This window comes from Sapajus apella, unplaced genomic scaffold (assembly GCF_009761245.1).
Source record: "Sapajus apella isolate SASKATOON/1434 unplaced genomic scaffold, GSC_monkey_1.0 scaffold18, whole genome shotgun sequence".
In the NCBI taxonomy this organism is placed as follows: Eukaryota; Metazoa; Chordata; class Mammalia; order Primates; family Cebidae; genus Sapajus; species Sapajus apella.
The window spans coordinates 20,062,747-20,084,911 of record NW_022436958.1 but is presented as its reverse complement, the minus strand read 5'-3'; the positions used below and the strand labels follow the sequence as shown (position 1 = coordinate 20,084,911).

At 42.8% G+C, this 22,165-nt stretch overlaps 1 protein-coding gene across 5 annotated transcripts in view; it reads right to left on the bottom strand.

The window, feature by feature from the left end:
• GPD2 (glycerol-3-phosphate dehydrogenase 2) overlaps positions 1 to 13,595 on the bottom strand; it is a 148,934-nt gene extending 135,339 nt beyond the window's left edge. The window contains exon 1 of one of the 5 annotated variants that reach the window (XM_032286439.1): positions 13,251 to 13,595. The gene's annotated coding sequence lies outside the window, so the exon portion shown is untranslated. Of the gene's footprint in view, positions 1 to 12,431; positions 12,510 to 12,531; positions 12,832 to 13,250 lie in introns of those variants that run through there. The other 4 variants (XM_032286442.1, XM_032286438.1, XM_032286441.1 and 1 more) reach the window with 4 other exon arrangements.
• Positions 13,596 to 22,165: the final 8,570 nt, after the last annotated feature.

Sequence of the window (22,165 nt, the reverse complement as noted above, 5' to 3'; positions counted from 1 at the left end):
CAACAGATCGAGACCATCCTGGTCAACAAGGTGAAACCCCGTCTCTACTAAAAATACAAAAAATTAGCTGGGTATGGTGGCGCGTGCCTGTAATCCCAGCGACCCAGGAGGCTGAGGCAGGAGAATTGCCTGAACCCAGGAGGCGGAGGTTGCGGTGAGCCGAGATCGCGCCATTGCACTCCAGCCTGGGTAACAAGAGCGAAACTCCGTCCCAAAAAAAAAAAAAAAAAAAAAAAAAATCAGTCAGTTATTATGGCCTGCACCTGGGGTCCCAGCTACTCAGGAGGCTGACGTAGGAGAATCACTTGAGCCCAGGAGTTTGAGGCTGCCATGAACTATGACTGTGCTACTGTACTACAGCCTGAGAGACAGGGTAAGACCCTGTTTCAGGAAAAAAAAAAAAAAAAAAAGAGAGAGAGAGAGAGACAGAGACAGAGAGATTCATCTGAGATGGAAGACAGATTTCCAACAGTTGTGGAGTGAATGGAAGGTTAAGAAGTGAAGAATAATGCACAAAAAGTACTTTAAGGAAGCACAGCTTGAAGAAAAGGAGAAAGAGAGCATGTAGCAAGAGGGGAGAATGCGGCACAGGGGCAGTTGCTGGTTATTGGTCTTGCTTGTTTTTGTAATGGAAGAATCTTGAGCATTCTTATAAATATTTGAAATGCATCCAAGCATTTCCACCACAAATAAATACAATTCAGGTTAAGTATAGAAAAATTTCATAGACTAAGGCATCTGAAGGGAATAGGGGATCCAGAGTATGGGGAAAGCATCAACTCTGGATAACCGCCTCTATGTCGAGAATTAATGACAGCGTTCACGGATTCAGATATTGAAAAGATGTGGAAAGGAGAGAAATATTAAAATTTGACATGTTATTTCAATTCTCTCAGTATAACAGAATACAAGGCCTAGGCATAGTGGCTCATACCTGTAATCCCAGCACTTTGGGAGACTCAGGCGGGCGAATCACTCAAGGTCAGGAGTTTGAGTTCAAGACCAACATGGTGAAACCTCATCTCTACTAAAAATATAAAAATTAGCTAGACAAGGTGGCACATGCCTGTAATCCCAGCTACTCTGGAGGCTGAGGCAGAAGAATCACTTAAATTCAGGAGGCAGAGGTTGCAGTGAGCTGGGATTGTGCCACTGCACTCCAGCCTGGGCAACAGAGCCAGACTCCATCTCAAAAAAAAAAAAAAAAGAAAAAGAAAAGACACTGTGAAGCAGAAAGCTGTCTTTACCAAATATGTATATTCTCCTCTTCCTGGACTCGCAGCTGGACTACATGTGCCAATCTCCCTTTCAGCTAAGTGTCACTACACCACAGATTTCCAGCCAATGGTATATGAGCTAGAACTAATGCATTAGAACTAATGTATTCATTTCAAGATTATGTATTTAACGCTGGGTGTGGTGGCTCATGCCTGTAATCCTAGCACTTGTCGAGGTTAAAGCAGGTGGACTGACTGAGGTTAGGAATTTGAGACCAGCCTGGCCAACACGGCGAAACCCTGTCTCTACTAAAAATACAAAAAATTAGCTGGGCATGGTAGCGCATGCCTGTAATCCCAGCTACTCAGCTGAGGCAGGAGAATCACTTGAGCCTGGGGGATGGAGGTTGCAGTGAGCCGAGATCATGCCACTGCACTCCAGCCTGGGCAACAGAATGAGACTCTATCTCCAAGAAAAAAAAAAAAAAGATTATGTGTTTATTTTTTTATTTTTTTATTTTTTTCAAAATTTTTTTTTTTTTTTTGAGACGGAGTTTCACTCATGTTACCCAGGCTGGAGTGCAATGGCGCGATCTCGGCTCACTGCAACCTCCGCCTCCTGGGTTCAGGCAATTCTCCTGCCTCAGCCTCCTGAGTAGCTGGGATTACAGGCACGCACCACCATGCCCGGCTAATTTTTTGTATTTTTAGTAGAGACGGGGTTTCACCATGTTGACCAGGATGGTCTCGATCTCTTGACCTCGTGATCCACCCGCCTCGGCCTCCCAAAGTGCTGGGATTACAGGCTTGAGCCACCGCGCCCAGCCAAGATTATGTGTTTAGAAACAAAGTAGATATGCTTCTTGCCTTTCCCTTTCACCTTCCACTGGCTGGCTGTAGTTGAAAAGAAAGACCTAAGGAATTGCTGAGTCATAAAATGGAAGAATCCAGAGTGCCTGAATCATTGAGAGGAAGTGATCCACCAACAAAGACCATGATACAAGCAAAAATTAAACTTGTGCTTGAGCTTGTATCTATTTTCAGGTATTTCAGTTATGACAGTTGAGCCTACCCTAACCCCTCATAATCATCTTTTGATAAAGAAATGCAGGGGTGACATAAAAGACTCAAAGAAAATGCTGAAAGTTTGAAAGAAAACTACAGGAAGAAATAGAAAAAGGCACTATGTAGAAAAAGGTAAAAGAACTGCCTAAGGCTGGAGAACATAAATTTTTATACATATCCAATACAAACAATCATTTTCGTTTTCACAACAGCCATCACAAACCCAAGTATAGGAGTGGAAAAAGAAGACTGGTATCAAGTTGCAGGTTGCTTCTACATCCATTAAGACTAAGAAAATGTTAACAGTGTCAGACATTCCTAGAAGTCAAATCATTAGCAATATGATTACAGGCATGCTGCACTATGAATGCAACTGTTTAAACAAGTTCAGCATCACTGGTGAAAACTGGTGAACTACAAGGTCAAGTATTAGGAAGTGTATAAATGTTAAATGGTGAAGTTCAATGAGTTGGACAGTGGAATACAATGTAGCAAAACTCAGGAAATACATGACAGAAATGGAACATGGATGATCTCTTGATGCTACTGTTTTTAAAACAGTTTTTAAGGGAGTTTCTGCCATACCAGAAAATATACGCATGGCTTTGAGTAAGTCCCTTAACTTCTCTGCCCGTTTGCTCACTGATATGACAGAGCTCACTGTTGATACATTTAAAAATGTACACAGGCCAGGCTTGGTGGCTCACGCCTATAATCCAAGCACTTTGGAGGCCAAGGCGGGCGGATCACCTGAGGTCGGGACTTCAAGACCAGCCTAACCAACATGGTGAAACCCTGTCTTTAAAAAAAAATGTACACAAAGTACTCAGCACAGTGCCTAGAAAATGGCAACTGCTTAATAAACACTTATCATTGCTATTCATTATTAATAAGAAAAGGGCCAGATTAGGTTAAATTGCTTAACTTCTTCCTATTTTAAAATTCTGTGAATCTGGCCAGGCACAGGGGCTCATGCCTGTAATCCTAGCAATTCTGAGGCAAAGGCAGGAGGTTTACCTGAGACCAGAAGTTCAAGACTAGCCTAAGCAACATAGTGAGATCCTGTCTCTAAAACAAACTTTAATTAGCCAGGCATGGTGGCACACACCTGTCATCCTAGCTACTCAGGAGGTTGAGGCAGAAGAATCACATGAGCTAAAAGTTCAAAGCTGCAGTGAGCTATGACTGTGCCACTGCACTCCTGCCTGGGCAGCAAAGCACGACTCTGTCTTTAAAAATAATAATAAATAAAATTATGTTAACATATGTGTTTATGTGTATTTGTTTTTGAGACAGTCTTGTTCTGTTGCCCATGCTGGAGTTCAGTGGTGCGGTCTTGGCTCACTGCAACCTCCACCTCCCAGGTTCAAGCAATTCTCATGCCTCAGCCTCCCAAGTAGCTGGGAATACAGGAGTGTACCACCACACCTGGCTAATTTTGGTATTTTCAGTAGAAACAGCGTTTTGCCATGTTGGCCAGGCTGGTCTCAAACTCCTGACCTCAAGCAATCCACCTGCCTCAGCCTCCCAAAGTGCTGGGATTATAGGCACGAGCCACTGCACCCTGCTGAATCTATATTTTTTAGATAAGTATCCCAGCTACCTAATGGTGGGTAGAGATGGGGGAAAGGGGTTAATACTAGCAAACAAAATAAAAAAGTGAAAATATACTTGCTATGATAGATCCTATGAGCATAACCCTGAAGAGAGAGAAAAAGAATGTGGCAGCCTCTAGGTATGAATGCTGTACCTGGAGAGGCTGAGAGCAAGGAAACCCGAGGCAATAAATGGAAAAGCTAGGCAAACTCCAGGCAATATAAGGAAAAGCCAGGCCAGGGTGCAGACACAAACAGAACCCAGTGGCCATGGCTGGCTTCCTTTTAGGCAGGACAAGAGAAATCAACATTTCATGCTCCTCACGGACTTCAAATTCATGCAGTCCAGCCACCTTGTTTGACAGAGAAGAAAAATGAAAGGTGCAGACACTGACCAAAGCCACACTTGAGTGGCTATAATGTGGCTGCAGGAATGCTCAGAAGTAGGCACTGCCCACCTCTGACCTAGCCCACATAAATGGTCCCCAAAGCTTTGTCCCCATAAAATCCAACACCTTTAACAAGGGTGACAAGGTAATTTTTATAAGTTATCTGGTTATGAATTCACTTTCCAGATTCTTTCTTAAGAGATTGGATTAGGTGGGTACAGGGGAGAAGGGAGAAACTGGAGAAGAGAAAGAATCCCTGGGTGTCCTGACTGAGGTGCTGTGTCCTCAGTGGACATTAAGTGACCTCCTTATTTGTAGATTCCTCCACTGATTTTCTTCAAGGATTCCTTTTATAATGTCACTTCATCCCTTCCCTCTCCTAAATAATGTCCTTTCCCTCTCCTAAATATCCTTTAGATAGTCACCTGTAATCCCAGCACTTTGGGAGGCCAAGGTAGGCAAATCACAAGGTTAGGAGTTCTACACCAGCCTGGCCAACTTGGTGAAACGCTGTCTCTAAAATACAAAAAATTAGCTGGGTGTAGTGGTGGGCACCTGTAATCCTACCTACTCGGGAGGCTGAGGTTGCAGTGAGCTGAGATCGCACCACTGCTCTCCAGCCCAGGTGACAGGCTGTGTCTCGAAAAAGAAAAAAATTTTTAAATAAACATAAAAAGATTAAAACTGCCAAACGTATAAGGAGAGAGATGCCTTAAAAATATAAAGTATCCAGTTGAATTGATTACCTGAAATACATCTGCCTGTGTGGTATCTGGTGTCCAATCACACCCAACACACTCTTATCACGTATTGCTTTAATTAAGGGATGAGTGAATTAGGGGCAACCATTCATGAACAACTATTTACTAGGTATCACCCACATGGAAGGCACTTGGATTAGGCATGTGAGGTCTATAAAATTGTGTAAGATCCAGCATGATCCTCCCTAGGAAAGGAAATGATGCATGTTTCCAAATAATCACAGTAGACAATTATAAGGGAATTATAAGTAGCATAAAAAGAGTAGCTGAAGGGTTTAGAAAATATACAACACATTTCTGACTGCGGCTGTGAGGGAAAATGCAGTAAAGCTAGTAGCCTGTGGCCAGAGCACTCAAGGTTTGTTAGGGTTTCAAAAAGTGAAATAGAAGGAAGAACATTAGAATGGTAGCAGCAGTAGGAATAATACATATTTAGGTAATTCCAATTATTCCAGTGTGACTGGATTATAGAGACAATACGGACAGTAACCGGGCATGGTGGTGTACGCCTACAGTCCCAGCTACTCAGGAGGCTGAGGCAGGGGAATCGCTTGAACCCAGGAGGCAGAAGTTGCAGTGAGCCGAGATCATACCACTGCACTCCAGCCTGGGAAACAGAGCAAAACTTCATCTCAAAAAAAAAGTAATTAAAAAAATAAAAGAACATAAGGACAGCACCTTAATATTGGGTTGAGAATGGAGGAGTCCATGAATTAATTCCAAGACAAATATTTGGAACTTGATCAAACAGGGCAGAGTAATCCACAGAAGGGTGGAGCAGAGAGAATGACAGGATCAAAGCAGTTTGGCCATTACCACAATGAAACAAAACATCCTTTTTTTTTTTTTTTTGAGACAGGGTCTTTCTCTGTTGCCCAAGCTGCAGTGCAGTGGTGCAGTCATGGCTCACTGCAGCCTCGGCCTCCTGGGCTCAAGGGATCCTCCTACCACAACCTCCTAAGTAGGAGGTACATGCCACCAGACACAGCTAATTTTTCATTTTTTGTAGAGACAGGGTCTCACATTGCCCAGGCTGGTATCAAGCTCCTAGGCTCAAGCAATCCTCCTACCTTGGCCTCCCAAAGTGCTAGGATTACAGGCATTAGCCCCCATACTTGGCCAATAACCTTTCTTTTATTCAGTTAAAATTTAAAAAAACAACTTTTGAGAGCCTAGTACTCTGAACTGTATTATTTTCGTCATCTTTGAAGTACACGTAGAAGCTTATTTTATGTTTTCTTGAAATAATAATGACATGAAATCTTGACCAAAGTTTTCCAAATAAGTTTACCTTGAACATAAACTTCTGTCCACATAGGTGTATAGCTGTCTAAAGTTTCTACTTGCCTTGGTGCTCATCAGCAGATCTAAGTAACAAAGCATTCTGAGCGTGTCACCCTATTATCACCAAGACATACTCGGAGGTTATCTCATTTGACAGTAGCAGCTTCCAGAAATCTTGATTTCAGAAAACAATTTCTCTGTTATAGTTTGTGGGGTTTGTTTTTCCCTCTATATTAAAACCTGTTATAGAAGGACACATGTGGGCAATCAAATATGAGATTCCCCAGAAGATATATTAGTATTCAAAAAATAATAAGGCTTGAAAAATCCGAATCAAACAATCCTGTTCTAAAAGTACCCAGACTTTGACGTGCCTCACTGTTAAAAAATACACAATAAATGAGTAATTACTTCATTTTGCCTGAATAATTAAAAGATGTCCCCAAATAATGTCTTTAAGTTTCATCAATATATATGTACAGAAAAATTGTTCCTCTAGTCACAATACTTCTGACACCAAATGTGTGGGTTTTCCACACCAAGAAACTCTGTAATAATCTAGGGACACCAGCTGAATATTCTACAATTTAATTCAGTTCTGACACAAACTGCCCAGAGTTTGTGCAGACGCCATAGGTTAAGGGCTCAGTCCCAAGAGACTGCCCACCACCACTTCAGATGCCAGTCAAAAATTATGGGTCCCAGGATATCCACACTTACGTCAGACTTAGCCAAAAATCAGGAGTTCCTACAATTCTATCCTCAGATTTGATAATTTGCTATAATGGCTCACAGAACTTTACTTTTTTTTTTTTTTTTTTTTTTTTTTAAATGAGACAAGGTCTCACTCTGTCACTCAGGCTGGGGTGGGTGTAGTGGCACTAATACAGCTCATTGCAACTTGACCTCCTGGTCCCAAGAGGTCCTCTTGCCTCAGCCTCCAGAGTAGCTAGGCCTACAGGTATGGACCACCATATCTGGCTAATTTTTATTTTATTATTTTTAGGGACAGGGTCTCTCCACGTGGCACAGGCTGATCTCAAACACCTGGGCTCAAGTGATCCTCCTGTCTTGGCCTCCCAAAGTGCTGGAATTATAGGTGTGAGCCACCACAACAGGCCTACTTATGTTTACCAGTTTATTACAAAAGATACTATAAAAGATACAAATCAACAGCTGGACAAAGAGATATACAGGGCAAGAACTGGGAGAAAGGGAGCCGTCTCTGGGCATTCCTTTCTTTCAGCACCTCCATGCACTCACCAACTCAGAAGCTTTCCAAAATTTAAGGTTTTTTATGAAGTCTCCATTATGTGGGCATGATTAATTAAATCATCGTCCACTGGTGACTGACTGGATGTCCAGCCCATCTCCCCTCCCCAGAGGTCTGGAGTGAAGCTGAAATTCTAACCATCTAATTATATAGTTGGTTCCTCTGGCACCAGCTCCTATTCCCATCCTGAAGCTATCTAGGTGTCTACCAAGAGTCACATGTCATCTCATCAGTAGAGAAAAAGACACTCATCATTCAGAGATTCCAAGGGTCTTAGAAGTTCTTTAGTCAGGAACTGGGGACAGATATCTTTCTTATTATATCACAATATATCACAATAAATTTTTAGTTGAGAAGGAGAGACATCTATTACCAATTTTTCCCACTAATTTTGTGAACTAGTAGAACCAAAGCTTGACCTAAATAAATCAGAAATCGTGTTTTTGCTGCATAAATCAGAAATTCGGTTTTAAAAGACCATAAAATTCACAACTGAAAAATAGGAAATAAGACCAGAGATACGACATATTTCAAGAAATACACAGCCCAAAGAACTAGTAAGAGCCTCTAATGAAAGATCAAAATCCTGGAACAAAGCAAAAGGAAAAAACAAAACAAAACACAAAACCATGGTCACATTCATGTCAGGACACAAATTAGAATCTGGATGCATTCTGACTACTGTCATTATCTAAACACCCTCAGGTATTTAAACCATCAAAATCTCTTCCTTTCTTTCCCTTAAATGTTCCTGAGATCAATCCCTGGTCATATATTATAGGAAGAAGTCTATTCTAAAATTGTTAGAGATTTCTTGGCTTGCAGCCACATTGGCCCTTGTCCTTCTCACTTGGAGCTGTTTGATCATATCTTACTCTTACATTTCTTTCACACATCATGTCAACAATTCTAAAACAAAGAAATGTAAAACACACTTATTAGTTTCTCCTTACCCTAACATATCACTCTCAAGTTTTCTTATCTCAAAAATTTTGAGAGGGAGTCTCACTCTGTCACCCAGGCTGGAGTGCAATGGCGTGCTGCAACCTCCACGTCCCGGATACAAGTGATTCTTCTGCCTCAGCCTCCTGAGTAGCTGGGACTACAGGTGTATGCCACACTGGGCTAATTTTTGTGTTTTTAGTAGAAATGGGGTTTCACTATGTTGGCCAGGCTGCTCTCGAACTCCTGACCTCAAGAGCCGCCTGCCACGGCCTCCCAAGTGCTGGGATTACAGGCATGAGCCACCCCCCCCCATCTTTTATCTCAAAAATCTTAAGACTTGATGGATGGGGGTGGGGGGGTAGGGGGAATTAGCTGGGTGTGGTGACACACACCTGTAATCCCAGCTACTCAGGAGGCCTTGAAGGAGAACTGCTTGAAGCCAGGAGGCGGAGATTGCAGTGAGCTGGGATAGTGCCACTGCACTCCAGCCTGAGTGACAGAGTGAGACTGTCTCCAAAAAATAAAAAATAAAAAAATAAAAAATTGTAAAAATTAAAAAATAATAAGACTTGATGGAAGTATTTAAGTATTTTGATATGCAACTGAAACCTACTTAATAATATCTTCTTAGTTTATTTCCATTCAGTTCTTCTCTATCACCCAAAGTAACGATCTTCAAGTTAGCCAGTTGAGAGGGGTCTCAACCCTGATGACTAATAATTTTCTCTTTATCCTCCAGGTTAAAAAAATATATAAAATGTATCCCATTGTCAAAACTGAATAGAGTAACTGGCCAAGGCCATCTGATACTTTTTTTTTTTTTTGAGACAGAGTCTCTGTCACGCAAGGTGGAGTGCAATGGCACATCTAGGCTCATGGCAACTTCCGCCTCCCAGATTCAGGCAATTCTCTTGCCTCAGCCTCCCAAGTAGCGGGAATTACAGGCGCCCACCACCACACCTGCTAATTTTTGTATTTTTAGTAGAGATGGGGTTTCGCCATATTGGCCAGGCTAGTCTCCAATTCCTGACCTCAGGTGATCCGCCTGCCTTGGCCTCCCAAAGTGCTGGGATTACAGGCATAAACCAGCACGCCTGGCCTTCTGAGACAGTCTTAAGCGATTCTCATGTTTCAGCCTCCTGAGTTGCTGGGACTACTGGCGTGTGCTACCACACCTGGCTAATTTTTTTTATTTTTTGTAAAGATGGGGTCCATGTTGTCCAGGCTGCTCTCAAACCCCTGGGCTCAAGCGATCCACCTGTCTTGACCTCCCAAAGCAGTGCTGGGATTATAGGCGTGATCCACCGTGCCTGGCCTATCTGACACATTTTTAAGCAAGTGTGTTAAAGGTGACAAGAATGAAGAGTTACAATTTTAATGCCAATCCTGAGCTTTAACTCCACAGACATAGTGAAAGATATTCATTTCTTGCACATGCAAAATTTTACTGAAGATTTCCCATATAATTTTCCACAGAAAGATCATTTCTGAAAGTACATGATTATGTTGGCTTTTTCATACAATGAAGTATACAATAGCAAACAATCCTGAAACAAAGATGATCTTTTCTATAGTCTTCCGGAAACTTTAAGTCTCTGTTACTGAAGTGACATTCCCTTCACCAGGAAGCTGTCTCCAACTACTGGAGCCCATATTAACCTCTTCCTTCATAACCACAGCAGTTCTGGCCAACATCCTACATTGGATAAATGATTATACAAGGTCTTATGTTGGTCTCCAGTTGTTTTCCATATAGGTTTTACCTTGTTAAACAACTGTAAGCTTCTCAAAAGAGGATAACCACACTTTTTATCTAACATTTATTACAACATAATGCTGCACAAAAGTACAGAAAATTTCATTTAAGAAGACCAGCATTCATGTATTTGATTTCTGGTCCTCCTTCTGAAGTGTTGTTTCTGCACTTAGGATAGCCCCATAAGTCCAGGTGTTTCAGCAGAAAGAATCAAGTTTTGGAAAACCTAAACAGAAACATCATCACATTCAAAAAATAAAACAGAGAAATTAGACAGTCATCTGAAAATTGCTTCCCTTCTCTAATAATCATAGCTACCATTAACTCCCCTCTCTTCTCCCCACCCCCAACACACTAAACTAACAGAAAAAAAATGCCTGGATAATTCATGCACAACATGCAATAATTCTTTGCACAAATTTTCAAGCTAACTGTACTCTTTGCCCATATTTTCCTATTTGAATACAAGAAGAAAAAATATAGGATGGAAGCTAGTCTTTTGAAGTCTACTACCTGCCAGGTACATTGCTAGCAATTTTACATGTCATAGCATTTATCATCCATATTTTGCCAATGAGACCATCGAGGCTGAGTTTAAATAGATTACCTAAGGCCAATGTCTTTGGCTCTCCCATCCACAACGACCCTCAGCTAGAGTTTGTTCCACAGTTCAGTCACTCATTGAGAAAATATTTACTGTGTGCATATTACAAGTTAGTCACCACTCTAGGCATTAAAGTTTTCAGAGTATGCCAGACAGAACAAGCCCTACTACTATCATAGAACTTACATGCTAGAGATGAAACAAAATAACCAAACAGGATAATTTCAGAGTTATGATAATGTTTGCCAACACAAGTTATGCACAATAATCATCAAATCTTTCAAAATATCTACAATGAGATTAAACAGTTACAAAAAACTAAAGAGGGTGGTAACATTCACTAACAATTGGTAACACTGTGGCCCTTTTGTCAATTCCTGAACCAAGCCATTCCATCTTTGAATAAATCAGAGGGGGAAGGAAGCAGAGCTCCAAACCCGCTTAGAATTTCTTCATAAAGTGACTCTGTGAGCTATCAGAATAGACTGTTGGAATGAATCCAGTGTTGGTTGTCAAACCCCAAACCCCATATTTATCCATTTATTCACTAAAATATTGCTGCATTATTTGAAGAGTTGATTTGTAAAAGTCAAGGGAGTGTTGTAATTTAACATAATGCCCCTGTGAGAAACAGAAGGGGGTTTCAACATCCACATCACAAGGCTCCCCAGGCTGCACACCGTCTCCACTGGGCAATGGCATCCAGCTCTCACGTGATGGCCAGTAAGAACTGTGGGACTGGGACTGGAGTGCTCAGTAGCTACGAAGAAGTGCCTGGGCCCAGTGTGACAGCTGCCAGGACCCTCCAGGAGCCAAAAAGAAGCCTTACATCTCTTTAAACTTGGAACACATGCATAATACTAACAGTTTTGTTTTAGCAATAAAGACTCCCTGCCACTTACTAACTTCCTTCCCTCACCTATTTATACAAGTTGACTAGCTGCTATTTCTATAGCTGCCACCTATGATATTTATAATGTGTTGTGTGATTTGGGTTGCCCATGTCACTAACACTTTGTGAGAATTTGTGTTTGTAAATTACTCTGGAACTCTTCTGGGAGTGAATATTCCACTGCACAAGGTGTAAGCCAGACTAGAGACCATCTGCTAAGAGCAGCACTTCATTCACCCAGCTACACCTTCCTGCCAAAGCACTCTTTGCAAATCTATTTTTGCTGGTAGAAGTTACTACGTGGGGAGTGGAGGCTGTTTTAAGTTATCAATGTGTACCTTCCATTTCCTCCTAGGACGGTCACATGCCAGCAGCTGAGTTTCTCAAAGAAGCCTCAGTCCCCCTACAGACTCTTTCTCACTCTTGCTTCGTAAAGGGGCAACTCCTCATCAGACTAGCCCCATCTACAACCTAAAAGTTTGTAGAAACTTTCAATGGGGTACCAACCCTCGCCCCAAAAGACCTGCCACCTTACTGTTTTACAAATGCCGCCTGCAAAATGTAAACAGCGAAACCCTAGAGAAGGGCGAGTCCATCTTCTGCTGGTGGAGAGAGATTCTAAATCTTTCCCATTTCCCGCCACCACCTACCGCCACACTGGAGTCCCAGAAGACTCGCCCGGGTCAGAAAGGGACCACTCCCGCCCAGAGTCCTAGGGGCGGGGGAAGGGGCCTCCCAGGAAGCACACACCTGAGATAGATCCTCACGCGCGAGGGGGCAGCGGGCAGGAGCACCCAGTTCCTCCAGCCAGGGTGGAGTCGGCCTCCCCCCGGAATCAGAGCCTTGGCCCGTGTGCTCGCAGCGAGGCGCGCGGGGCTGTCACCGGGAGCGGGCTGGGCGGGTGTAACCCGAGCGCCGGGCTGGCCGCGCCCCCGCCTTCCCGCTGCCCGACTTCCTCCTCCCCTTCCCGCGCCTGCTCCCTCCCGGAGGGCTGACCCCGGCGGCGAGGCCGCCACCCCCGGCCCGGATACCTCGGGCCCAGGCTCCTCCGGCCCAGCGGGGAAACGCGGAAGTGCGGGCGGGAACCGGGGCTAGGGTTGGCGGGGGTGTGGGAGGAAAAAGCGCTGCGAACCAGCGGGCGGCGAGCGACGAGGTCTCCGCGGCCCAATGAACGTGACGAGACGGGGACGCGGGTCCCGCCGCCGGGCGGGGTGGGGTCGCGCCGCGCTGCGCGCAGGCAAGGGCCCTCGCCCCCTGCTGCAGTTACAGCTCTGCGCCTCGCGGGTGCGGGACTCCAGACCTCCGCCCCGCCTCCCGGCTGGCGGACTGGAAAGCCTGAGCTAGGCCAGGCTGGGGAAGCCGGCGGCGGTGTCCGATGTCCTGTGCCCTCCCCCGTGTGGACCGCCCTGGCCGTCTGCCTGCGGGAGGGGAGGCACTCGCCCGCCGGCTTGCTGGCGGGACTGGCTTACCTGACGACTTCTTGTCGTCCGCCCCCGAATCTGGCTTCCCCTACTCAGCACCTACCGGCCGGCGGGGTTCCCCAGGCCTACAGACCGGTCCAGGATGCGGGCGACCCCGCCTTCAGAGCCCAGAGCCCTGGCCCAGCTCCCCCGGCGCTCTCTGGAGGCGCGCCAGGCCTCTTGACCCCCCGCCTGAATGTCAGCGCGGGGACCCGCAGGGAAGACCAAGCCCAAGCTCCAGGAGGTGGGGTGCTCGGCACAGGTTCCCCAGGCCCAGCCTCATACAGGTGGGGGGAGGCGGAGAACCCCTGCGGCTGAACAGCAGGCTTCCCACTTGCACCCCGCCCCCCAAAACGACCCTGCCCACTGAGCATGCCCAGCTCACTTGCTGGAACTACAAGGGCTAGGCAAGCCCAGGGGGACTTAAGGAAGGCACAGTTGGGGCTCAAATGGACCCCACTTCTTTAAGAGCTTTTCTCCGAAGACCTCTAGGTGTTGTACTAATAACATTTCTATCGTGGTATTGGAAAATATCCAGGAGATGGTCGGAAAGGCCTTCCAAAAAGAAGGAAGAAAATTAGTGTGAACCAAAATCTCAGTGGTATTTTTTTTAATAAAAGTATTAAGTCGCTTGTTTAATGTACTTAAATACCGCAGAATTCCTATAATTGACCCAGAAGAATACATACTACATTTATTAAATCCCAAACTCAGTAACCTCAGGGAACCATCCATAGTCCACAGTGGACCAATGATTCTCAGCCTTGGACACATTAAAATTGGGGTGGGGGAGGCGCAGGGGGCGGGGGGGGGGGGCCTGTGGAATGCCAGATTTCCATCCCCCAAGCCCAATGAATCCGTCTTGACGTGGGATCTGCAGATGCTTGCATTTTGAAACTGGCTCTGAAAGTGTAGTCACTGGAGCCCGCAGCATCAGCATCACCTGAGAACTTGGTAGAAACTGTACTCCAGTGACCTGATTCATAGACTCCAGGGCTGGGGCTGAGCTGGCCAGATTTAACAAGTCCTTCAGGTAATTCTGATGCACACTAAAGTTTGAGCACCATGGTTTGAAAGCTCCCTGGAGGTGAATCTAACGAGCAACCAGAGAAAAGAAATTGTAATTGAGAAAAGAAAAATAGCTCAGAGCATTTGAGCAATGTGAGGTATGTAAAATTTATCAGGCCCAGAGAGACTTGAGTATGGGACTTAAGTTGCTCCCCCACACTTATGCCCAGGGACAATTGTTTAAAGGTATTTTGTTCATGAGTGACTGTCCCACCTTTCTTCATGTCCCTGGAATTTGTGATACAAAGAGCAATCTATAGGCAACCAATAGTTTATGTCACTTTCATGTAAATTATTGGTAAACAACTTAGAAACCACCTCTTCTTTAAAACCTTGTGACTGGACAACATCATGAGATTTGAGTTTGCCTCAGCTCTTTTTTTTTTAGTTTGACAAATCAAACCGATGCTTATACCATTTTGCTTTCAAATCCCAAACATTTATCTAGAAATGCAACATGTTACCCAGAGACGGAATAATCTGGTTGAATTGGGTGCCAGTCCTGGATTTCTCTCCCACTGATTATCCCAGATCAGTTCAGTGATTGGCAAATGGGACCATAAGTTACTCACTTTTGTTCTCTAGTGCCTAGCATAGTGCCTGAATGTAACTGACGTTTAAGTGTTTCTTGATTTGAAATAAATGCTTAGGTGAGTGATCTGGTCCAAGCCGCTATGTCAGCTGATTATTTTCCCCACTAGTCCTAGTCACACTTCTGGCTAATGTAACCACCCGAGGGGTTCACCTTGCCTGCTGCCTAGACACAGCCAATTCATCAAGACAGGGGAATTGCAATAGAGAAAGAGTAATTCATGCAGAGACAGCTGTGCAGGAGACAGGAGTTTTATTATTACTCAAATCAGTCTCCCTGAGCATTCAGTGAGCAGAGTTGTTAAGGACAACTCGGTGGGTTGGGCCAGGAGTGCTGACTGGTCAGGGATGAAACCAGAGGGAGTTGGAGCTGTCTTCTTACACTAAGTCAATTCCTGTGTGGAGAGCCACAAGATCAGATGAGTCAGTTTATTGATCTAGATGGTACCAGCTGATCCATCAAATGCAGGGTCTGCAAAATATCTCAAGCACTGATCTTCGGTGCAGTTTAGGGAGGGTCAGAATGACTCCTAAACCATAATTTCTAATCTTTTGTGGCTGCTAGTCCTACAAAGGCAATCTAGTCCCCAGGCAAGAGGGAGGTCTGCTTTGGGAAAGGGCTGTTAATCTTGTTTAAACTATACACTGTAAACTAAGTTTCTCTCAAAGTTAGTTCAGCCTATGTCCAGGAATGAACAAGGATATCTCGTAGGTTAGAAGCAAGATGATATCGGTTAAGTTAGGTCTCTTTCACTCTCTCAGTCATAATTTTGCAAAGGTAGTTTCACTAACAAGCCAAGAACTGATATAAGACCATTTCTTATATCAATAATCCATGACCATCAACCCCTGGGTCTGATTTGGATATGGGAGAAGGTAGAGAATAGGAGGTAGGACATAGTTAGAGATAGAAAAAAGTCAGAAGCATTGCACATGATTCCTCTTGCCAAATTTGGTGCTCAAAGCAACCAAAGGACAGCAGAAGGTTGCTAGCGTCTGGTGGGATTCAGAAAGTCCAGACTGATTCACTGGGCTTGGGGATGGAAATCTGGCATTTCACCCCTCCCCACCCCCAATTCTAATGTGCCCAAGGGTGAGAATCATTGGTCCACGGTGGACTGTGAATGGTTCCCTGAAGTTACTGAGTTTGCGATTTAATAAATATATGGATTTCCTTGCCCACAGAAGGAAAAAGGTGTGTATGGGAATGGGGTCAAGGGGCACAGACAAGGAAGGAAGCTTCACTTCATCAGCACACAATTTACTCTGAAACTTCTTTTTCAAGACTGTGCACCTCTGCTCTATAGTTCCCACTCTGCCACTCCCCATACACACATCTAATCTTAACTATTGCCTTGAATAAAATAAATAGGAAACTGTTGTATAGTAGATAATTTACTCCAGTAAAACATTGCTGACTTGCAATTAGAGCATAAGTTATTTAGGGCATATTTTCAAAGTTGTTAATTCTTAAAAATGCACTTAAAAAAGAACAAAATCACTTTGCAGCAACATGGATGCAGCTGCAGCAACACGGATGCAGCTGCAGGCCGTTATCCTAAGCAAACTAATATAGGAACGGAGAACCAAGTATCACATGTTCTCACTTCTAAGTGGGAGCTAACTCTTGGTTTCACTCAGACATAAACATGGGAACAATAGGCACTGGGGAATCCAAAAGGAGGGAGGGGGTCAGGGGCTGGAAAACTTCCTATTGGGTACTATGTTCAGTATGTGGGTGATGGGATCAATAGAAGCCCAAACCGCAGCACCACACAATTTACCCTGGCAACAAACCTTCAAATGTAGCCCCTGAATCTAAAATAAAAATGGAAATTGAAATTTAAATGAACATTAATTTCAAAATGTAGAGGTTTATGATCATTCTTTATTTTTTTACAGACACTGGCTGGGTGTGTTGGCTCACACTTGTAATCTCAAGCACTTTGGGAGGCCAGGGCAGGAGGATCACCCGATATCAGGAGTTCAAGACCAGCCTGGCTAACATGGTGAAACCTTGTCTCTACTCAAAATTACAAAAATCAGCTGGGTCTGGTGGCACACACCTGTTGTCCCAGCTACTCAGGACGCTGAGGTGGGAGAATCACTTGAACCCGTGAGGCAGAGGTTGCAGTGAGCTGAGACTGCACCACTGTACTCCAGCCTAGGCGACAAGGTGAGACTCTATCTCAATAAAAAAAAAAAAAAAAAAAAAAGATTTCACTCACAGACACTTAAAAAATAAAACACTATGCCCTATTTTTTCCATCAATTTTTTCTAAAGAGAATAAAATATAAAAACAAATTTTACTTTAAAGCCTTTTTTGACAATTCTTTTTATTAGTGTCTAAGTAGCTTTCAGCCTCCCTATCTCTAGCCCTGTGTCTTGCTCTTAATACAGGAAGAATTCTACTGAAAGGGTTTGGTTGCTGATTAGAGTATCTAACAGGAACACAATTTCCCATATGCCTAAGCATTTTCTTTTCATTATTAAGATAATTTTTTGGGGGGGAGATAATCATTAATTTAGGAATTGCTCTCAGTAATTACTATGCTAGCTCCACAAACAATATGAAAGATAAAAACAAAAAGCAAAAGTCTTCCCTTCTCAACAAATACTTGCTACTGCTTCTTTTTGGCTTTCAGTATTAAAACCAAATGAAACAAATGAACAGGTTTACAACTAAAAGTGGGGGAAAGACTAAGTGGAGGCATGGGAAAGGAAACAATGACCATAACCAAATTTTAAAACATGAAGTAATTATTTCAGCAGAAGGCAATCCACTGAAGACCAAGACCTCAGGGAAATTCAGAGTCTTAAGTGTTTCTCCTCTTCCCCATAAGCATGACTCAGCATTTGGAATGAAACTCTTGTTTACTGTCTTTCAGATTTCTGGTGTCAAATAACTTTGGTGCCACCTAACTCCTTTCTCCTGTGCCTAAGAAAACTCAAGGATAGTCATGGGTTTTCATCCTCACATGGCTACAAAAATCTGAAAAACTTTCCCTTTTTCACCCATTCCTGTCTTACAAAAGCCTAAGTTTGTCCACCATTCATTTATTTTGTTTTTGTAGTGTTGTCAGATGAATTTAGGTTGTCACTTATATGCTAATGTAACAAAATGAGCAAAAAGTTTTTTGTTTTTGTTTTTTTATTTTTATTATTATTATTTTTATTGCATTTTAGGTTTTGGGGGCAAGAAGTTTTTTCCTTCCCAAACTTGGAGAGTAGGCTACCTGCTACTAAGACATCTTAAACTCAGCTTCCGGGATTGACCTTTTCCCACCAGGTGGGTACCTTCCAATGATGAGTCCACTATGTACTTTTAATGACCACCACATGCCTAGACCCAACTATTTTAGTCCTTGCCCATTTCTAGAGCAAGACAAAATTTTCCCCATAGCCAAATTAAGTGTTCATTGGTTACCAAAGCTCAAAATACAATGTATGGAATACTAAAATCAAACAGGACTATAAATGTTAACCCCAAACTTTCCTTTTATAAAAAAAAAAATGAAACCAGCCCGGGTGTGGTGGCTCACACCTGTAATCCCAGCACTTTGGGAGGCCGAGGCGGGCGTTTCACGAGGTCAGGAGTTTGACCAGCCTGGCCAATATAGTGAAACCCTGTCTTTACTAAAAATACAAAAAATTAGCCAGGCATGGTGGCGGGCACCTGTAATTCCAGTTACTCAGGAGGCTGAGGCAGGAAAATTTCTTGAACTCAGGAGGCAGAGGTTGCAGTGAGTCAAGATCACACCATTGCACTCTAGCCCGGGCGGCAGTGTAAGATTCCGTCCCAAAAAAAAAAGAAACCAAAGCTCAGCAGTATTACAATATTAGCTGATGGAGCCAAGACTAAAATGAGAAACTGCTTGGTGTAGAACACGTTGTGTGAGCTCAAATAATCTCTTATAAGTTCTTCAACCACGGCCTGGTTCTTTGGCTTTCAAGAACCTCAGTATCCTTATCAGTGAAGAATGTTAATATCAAACATTCTTATAGCGTTTGCTTTATCTCAGGCACTAGTCTTAACAAGGTGATGTAATCTTTAATTCTCAGCATAACTATGTAAGTATTTGGTTTTTCTGGTTTTGTTTTCTTTTGTTTCATTCTTCCAAATGAGAAAATTGAGGTACAAAACTATTAAGTAATATGCTGAAGATAACACAGCTAGTAAATGGCCAAACTGGGTTTGAGTGTGATATATGTAAAATGCCTGGCATGTAAGTTGTCAGTAGAACTATCAACAATGTGGGTTCTCTTCCTTAAACCACAGGCATATCCTGCCAAAACACTTTGTTCTGAGCTTTGTATGTTCACATATCTTTTTTTCATTATTTTCTTTAATATGGGTACAGTTTATTTTATTTTATTTTATTTTATTTATTTATTTTTTTTGAGACGGAGTTTCCCTCTTGTTACCCAGGCTGGAGTGCAATGGCGCGATCTCGGCTCACCGCAACCTCCGACTCCTGGGTTCAGGCAATTCTCCTGCCTCAGCCTCCTGAGTAGCTGGGATTACAGGCACGCGCCACCATGCCCAGCTAATGTTTTTTGTATTTTTAGTAGAGACGGGGTTTCACCGTGTTGACCAGGATGGTCTGGATCTCTTGACCTCGTGATCCACCCACCTCGGCCTCCCAAAGTGCTGGGATTAGAGGCGTGAGAGCCCGGGTACAGTTTAAATAGTTTACATGAATTAGAAAGTACTATATGCATCTAACATAATCTTATCCATTGTTAACAGTAGTTGCAAACACTAAGAAGTTAACCAAAAATTAAAGACTACAAGTTTACTATTTACCAGTAAACAAAACTAACACAGAATATCTAAAAGGTTAACAGGGCTGTCCAAGAAAATTTTAAATCCTTGAGCAGGATCAGACCAATCATTGTGGGATCTTAAGATAAGAACAGCTCATTTGGTAGATCTCCATCTGCTTGTTACATGAATCCTTAACAGCAGAGTTATAGACATCTAAAAATATCCAGCAGAAAATCTTTCCATGTCAGTGATTCACAAAGAGTTAAGATCAAGAATGAAGTGAAAATATATGTCCCTTGAAAAGATGAAATAAAAATACTAAATATATTTTTAAATAGGTACTTTGAGTTTTATTTCTGCTTTATAAGAACTGGGAACATATTCTTAAAATAAATGTTTAAAGCATCAATATAAAGTGGCACCAAGAAACTTACTTAGATTTAAAAGCCCTGAGGGTAAAGGAAATTTGTACTCCTTCCCTAGGCAGGAATCCACTTTGTCCCTAGGACAGGGCAGCACTGAAAACAGGCTTTTATAAATGTTGATGATGTAAACTCAATAATGTTGTCTCTGGAACATAGCCTCCTGTTTAATAACAGCAGGAAAGTGTGGGTAAGCAGAAATGTCCCAAGAAACTCATGCAGAGATCATGAGTAAGTATTAAGTTCTGGTGTGGGAGCTGAAACAAAATAGAGAATTGAGTTTTTCAGAGTAAAGCTTAGTTACCATCCCAGTGAAAGAGGTAACTGAGCTGACTGTTAATAACCCAAAAAGCTGGAGATTTGTTCAGCCCTACATCTGAATATATTTTATATAACCTGGAAATGGTTTAAATCTCATCAGTAAATGCTTAAAATAAACTTGACCACTGTTTATAATGTTATAATGTGATTTTTAAAAAGGAAAATGAATGAATTTGAATAGCAAAACTAGCACAACAATAGCAACAGACAGGATTTATGTCTGTACATGATTAGCTTTAAAGTGAGGATGTTGTATCTTAGCTTTGAAACATGTAGGCGTTGACCTAATTTCTGCTAAGCCACAAAGAAAGTGTTTTACACATAGGGAGCATAGGCCAGAGGGTAACAGGTGCTGTTCTTTGGCCTGAAAAGCAAATCTCCTTCATTCCTCCTCTATCAGCAAAATCATCATATAAAGCCTGAAGATGGAAGACAGGAAAGCAGATAATCTTTGTTCTGTTATCCTTCAGTTACAAATTAAAGTTCATTTTTGAAAGAGCTCTTTCGGGAGGCATAAAGAAGGAGAGAATGGTTAAATGTAACATCCCTCAAGGAGAAATTTTACAATTTAATGGAAAGTCTATTATTTTAAAATTCTCTAGACCCTGCTGTAAATAAATAATCCTGTTCCCTTCCTGCTTAACTCAGCGAAGTTTCTGAGAGCGAGACAACTTGACACATGAGAAACAGCTAGAAACTGGCATCAGGGCATCTAGAACCTTTTTTTCTAGTAAATCTAGCGTAATGTGTATTCTTTTTCTTTTTTTCTTTTTTTTTTTTTCTATTCTTGCAGCCCTAGCTATTGCATGTACTGTGTATTCTAAAAATATCTTTCAATAGTCAAATGCGGTACAAGTCAATTTTTATTGTGTTCTTTACTGTCAATCTGGTCCTCTTAGAGTTTTGAAATACAGCAAAAGTCCTGCCCTCACAAAGATGCCTTCGTAAAGTGAGTCTCAAAGTGCTGGAGGATGAAATTCTAGTTTTTTCACCATGAAGCCCACCCTGGACGTAGGGTGTCCTTTCACTTTACATAGGGTGTTCTTTTTGTTCCTGCTGTTTCAGTAGGTAGAAAGCAAATAGTCTGCAGCCTAATGAGAGCTAAAGCAAAGACTGAGAAGCTACCCTGTGGTAGACTGAATAATGGCCTCCCCAAAGCTCTTCACATCTTGATCTCTGAAACCTGTCAATTTTACCTTATTGGGCCCAGCGGTGGGGAGAAGAGGGAAAGTTGCAGATGTGATTAAGTATCTTTTTTTTTTTTTTTTTTTTTTTTTTTTTTTGAGAGATGGAGTCTTGCTCTGTTGCCCAGGCTGCAGTACAGTGGTGGGATCTTGGCTCACTGCAACCAACCTCTGCTTCCCGGGTGGTTCAAGCGATTCTCCTGCCTCAGCCTCCTGAGTACCTGGGATTACAGGTGCATGCTACCATGTCGGGCTAATTTTTGTATTTTTGGTAGAGACAGGGTTTCACCATGTTGATCAGGCTGGTCTTGAACTTCTGACCTCATGATCCACCCGCCTCAGCCTCCCAAAGCGCTGGAATTACAGGCAGGCACCACCATACCAGGCCTGTGATTAAGTATCTTGAAATAGAGAGATTACCCTAAATTATGGATGTGGGCTCTAAATGCAATCATACATATCCTTCAAAGAGAAAAACAGGAAGATTGTATGCACACAACAGAACAGAAGACAAAGTGACCCTGAATACAGAGATTGGAGTAATGCAGACACAAACCAAGAAAGGCCTG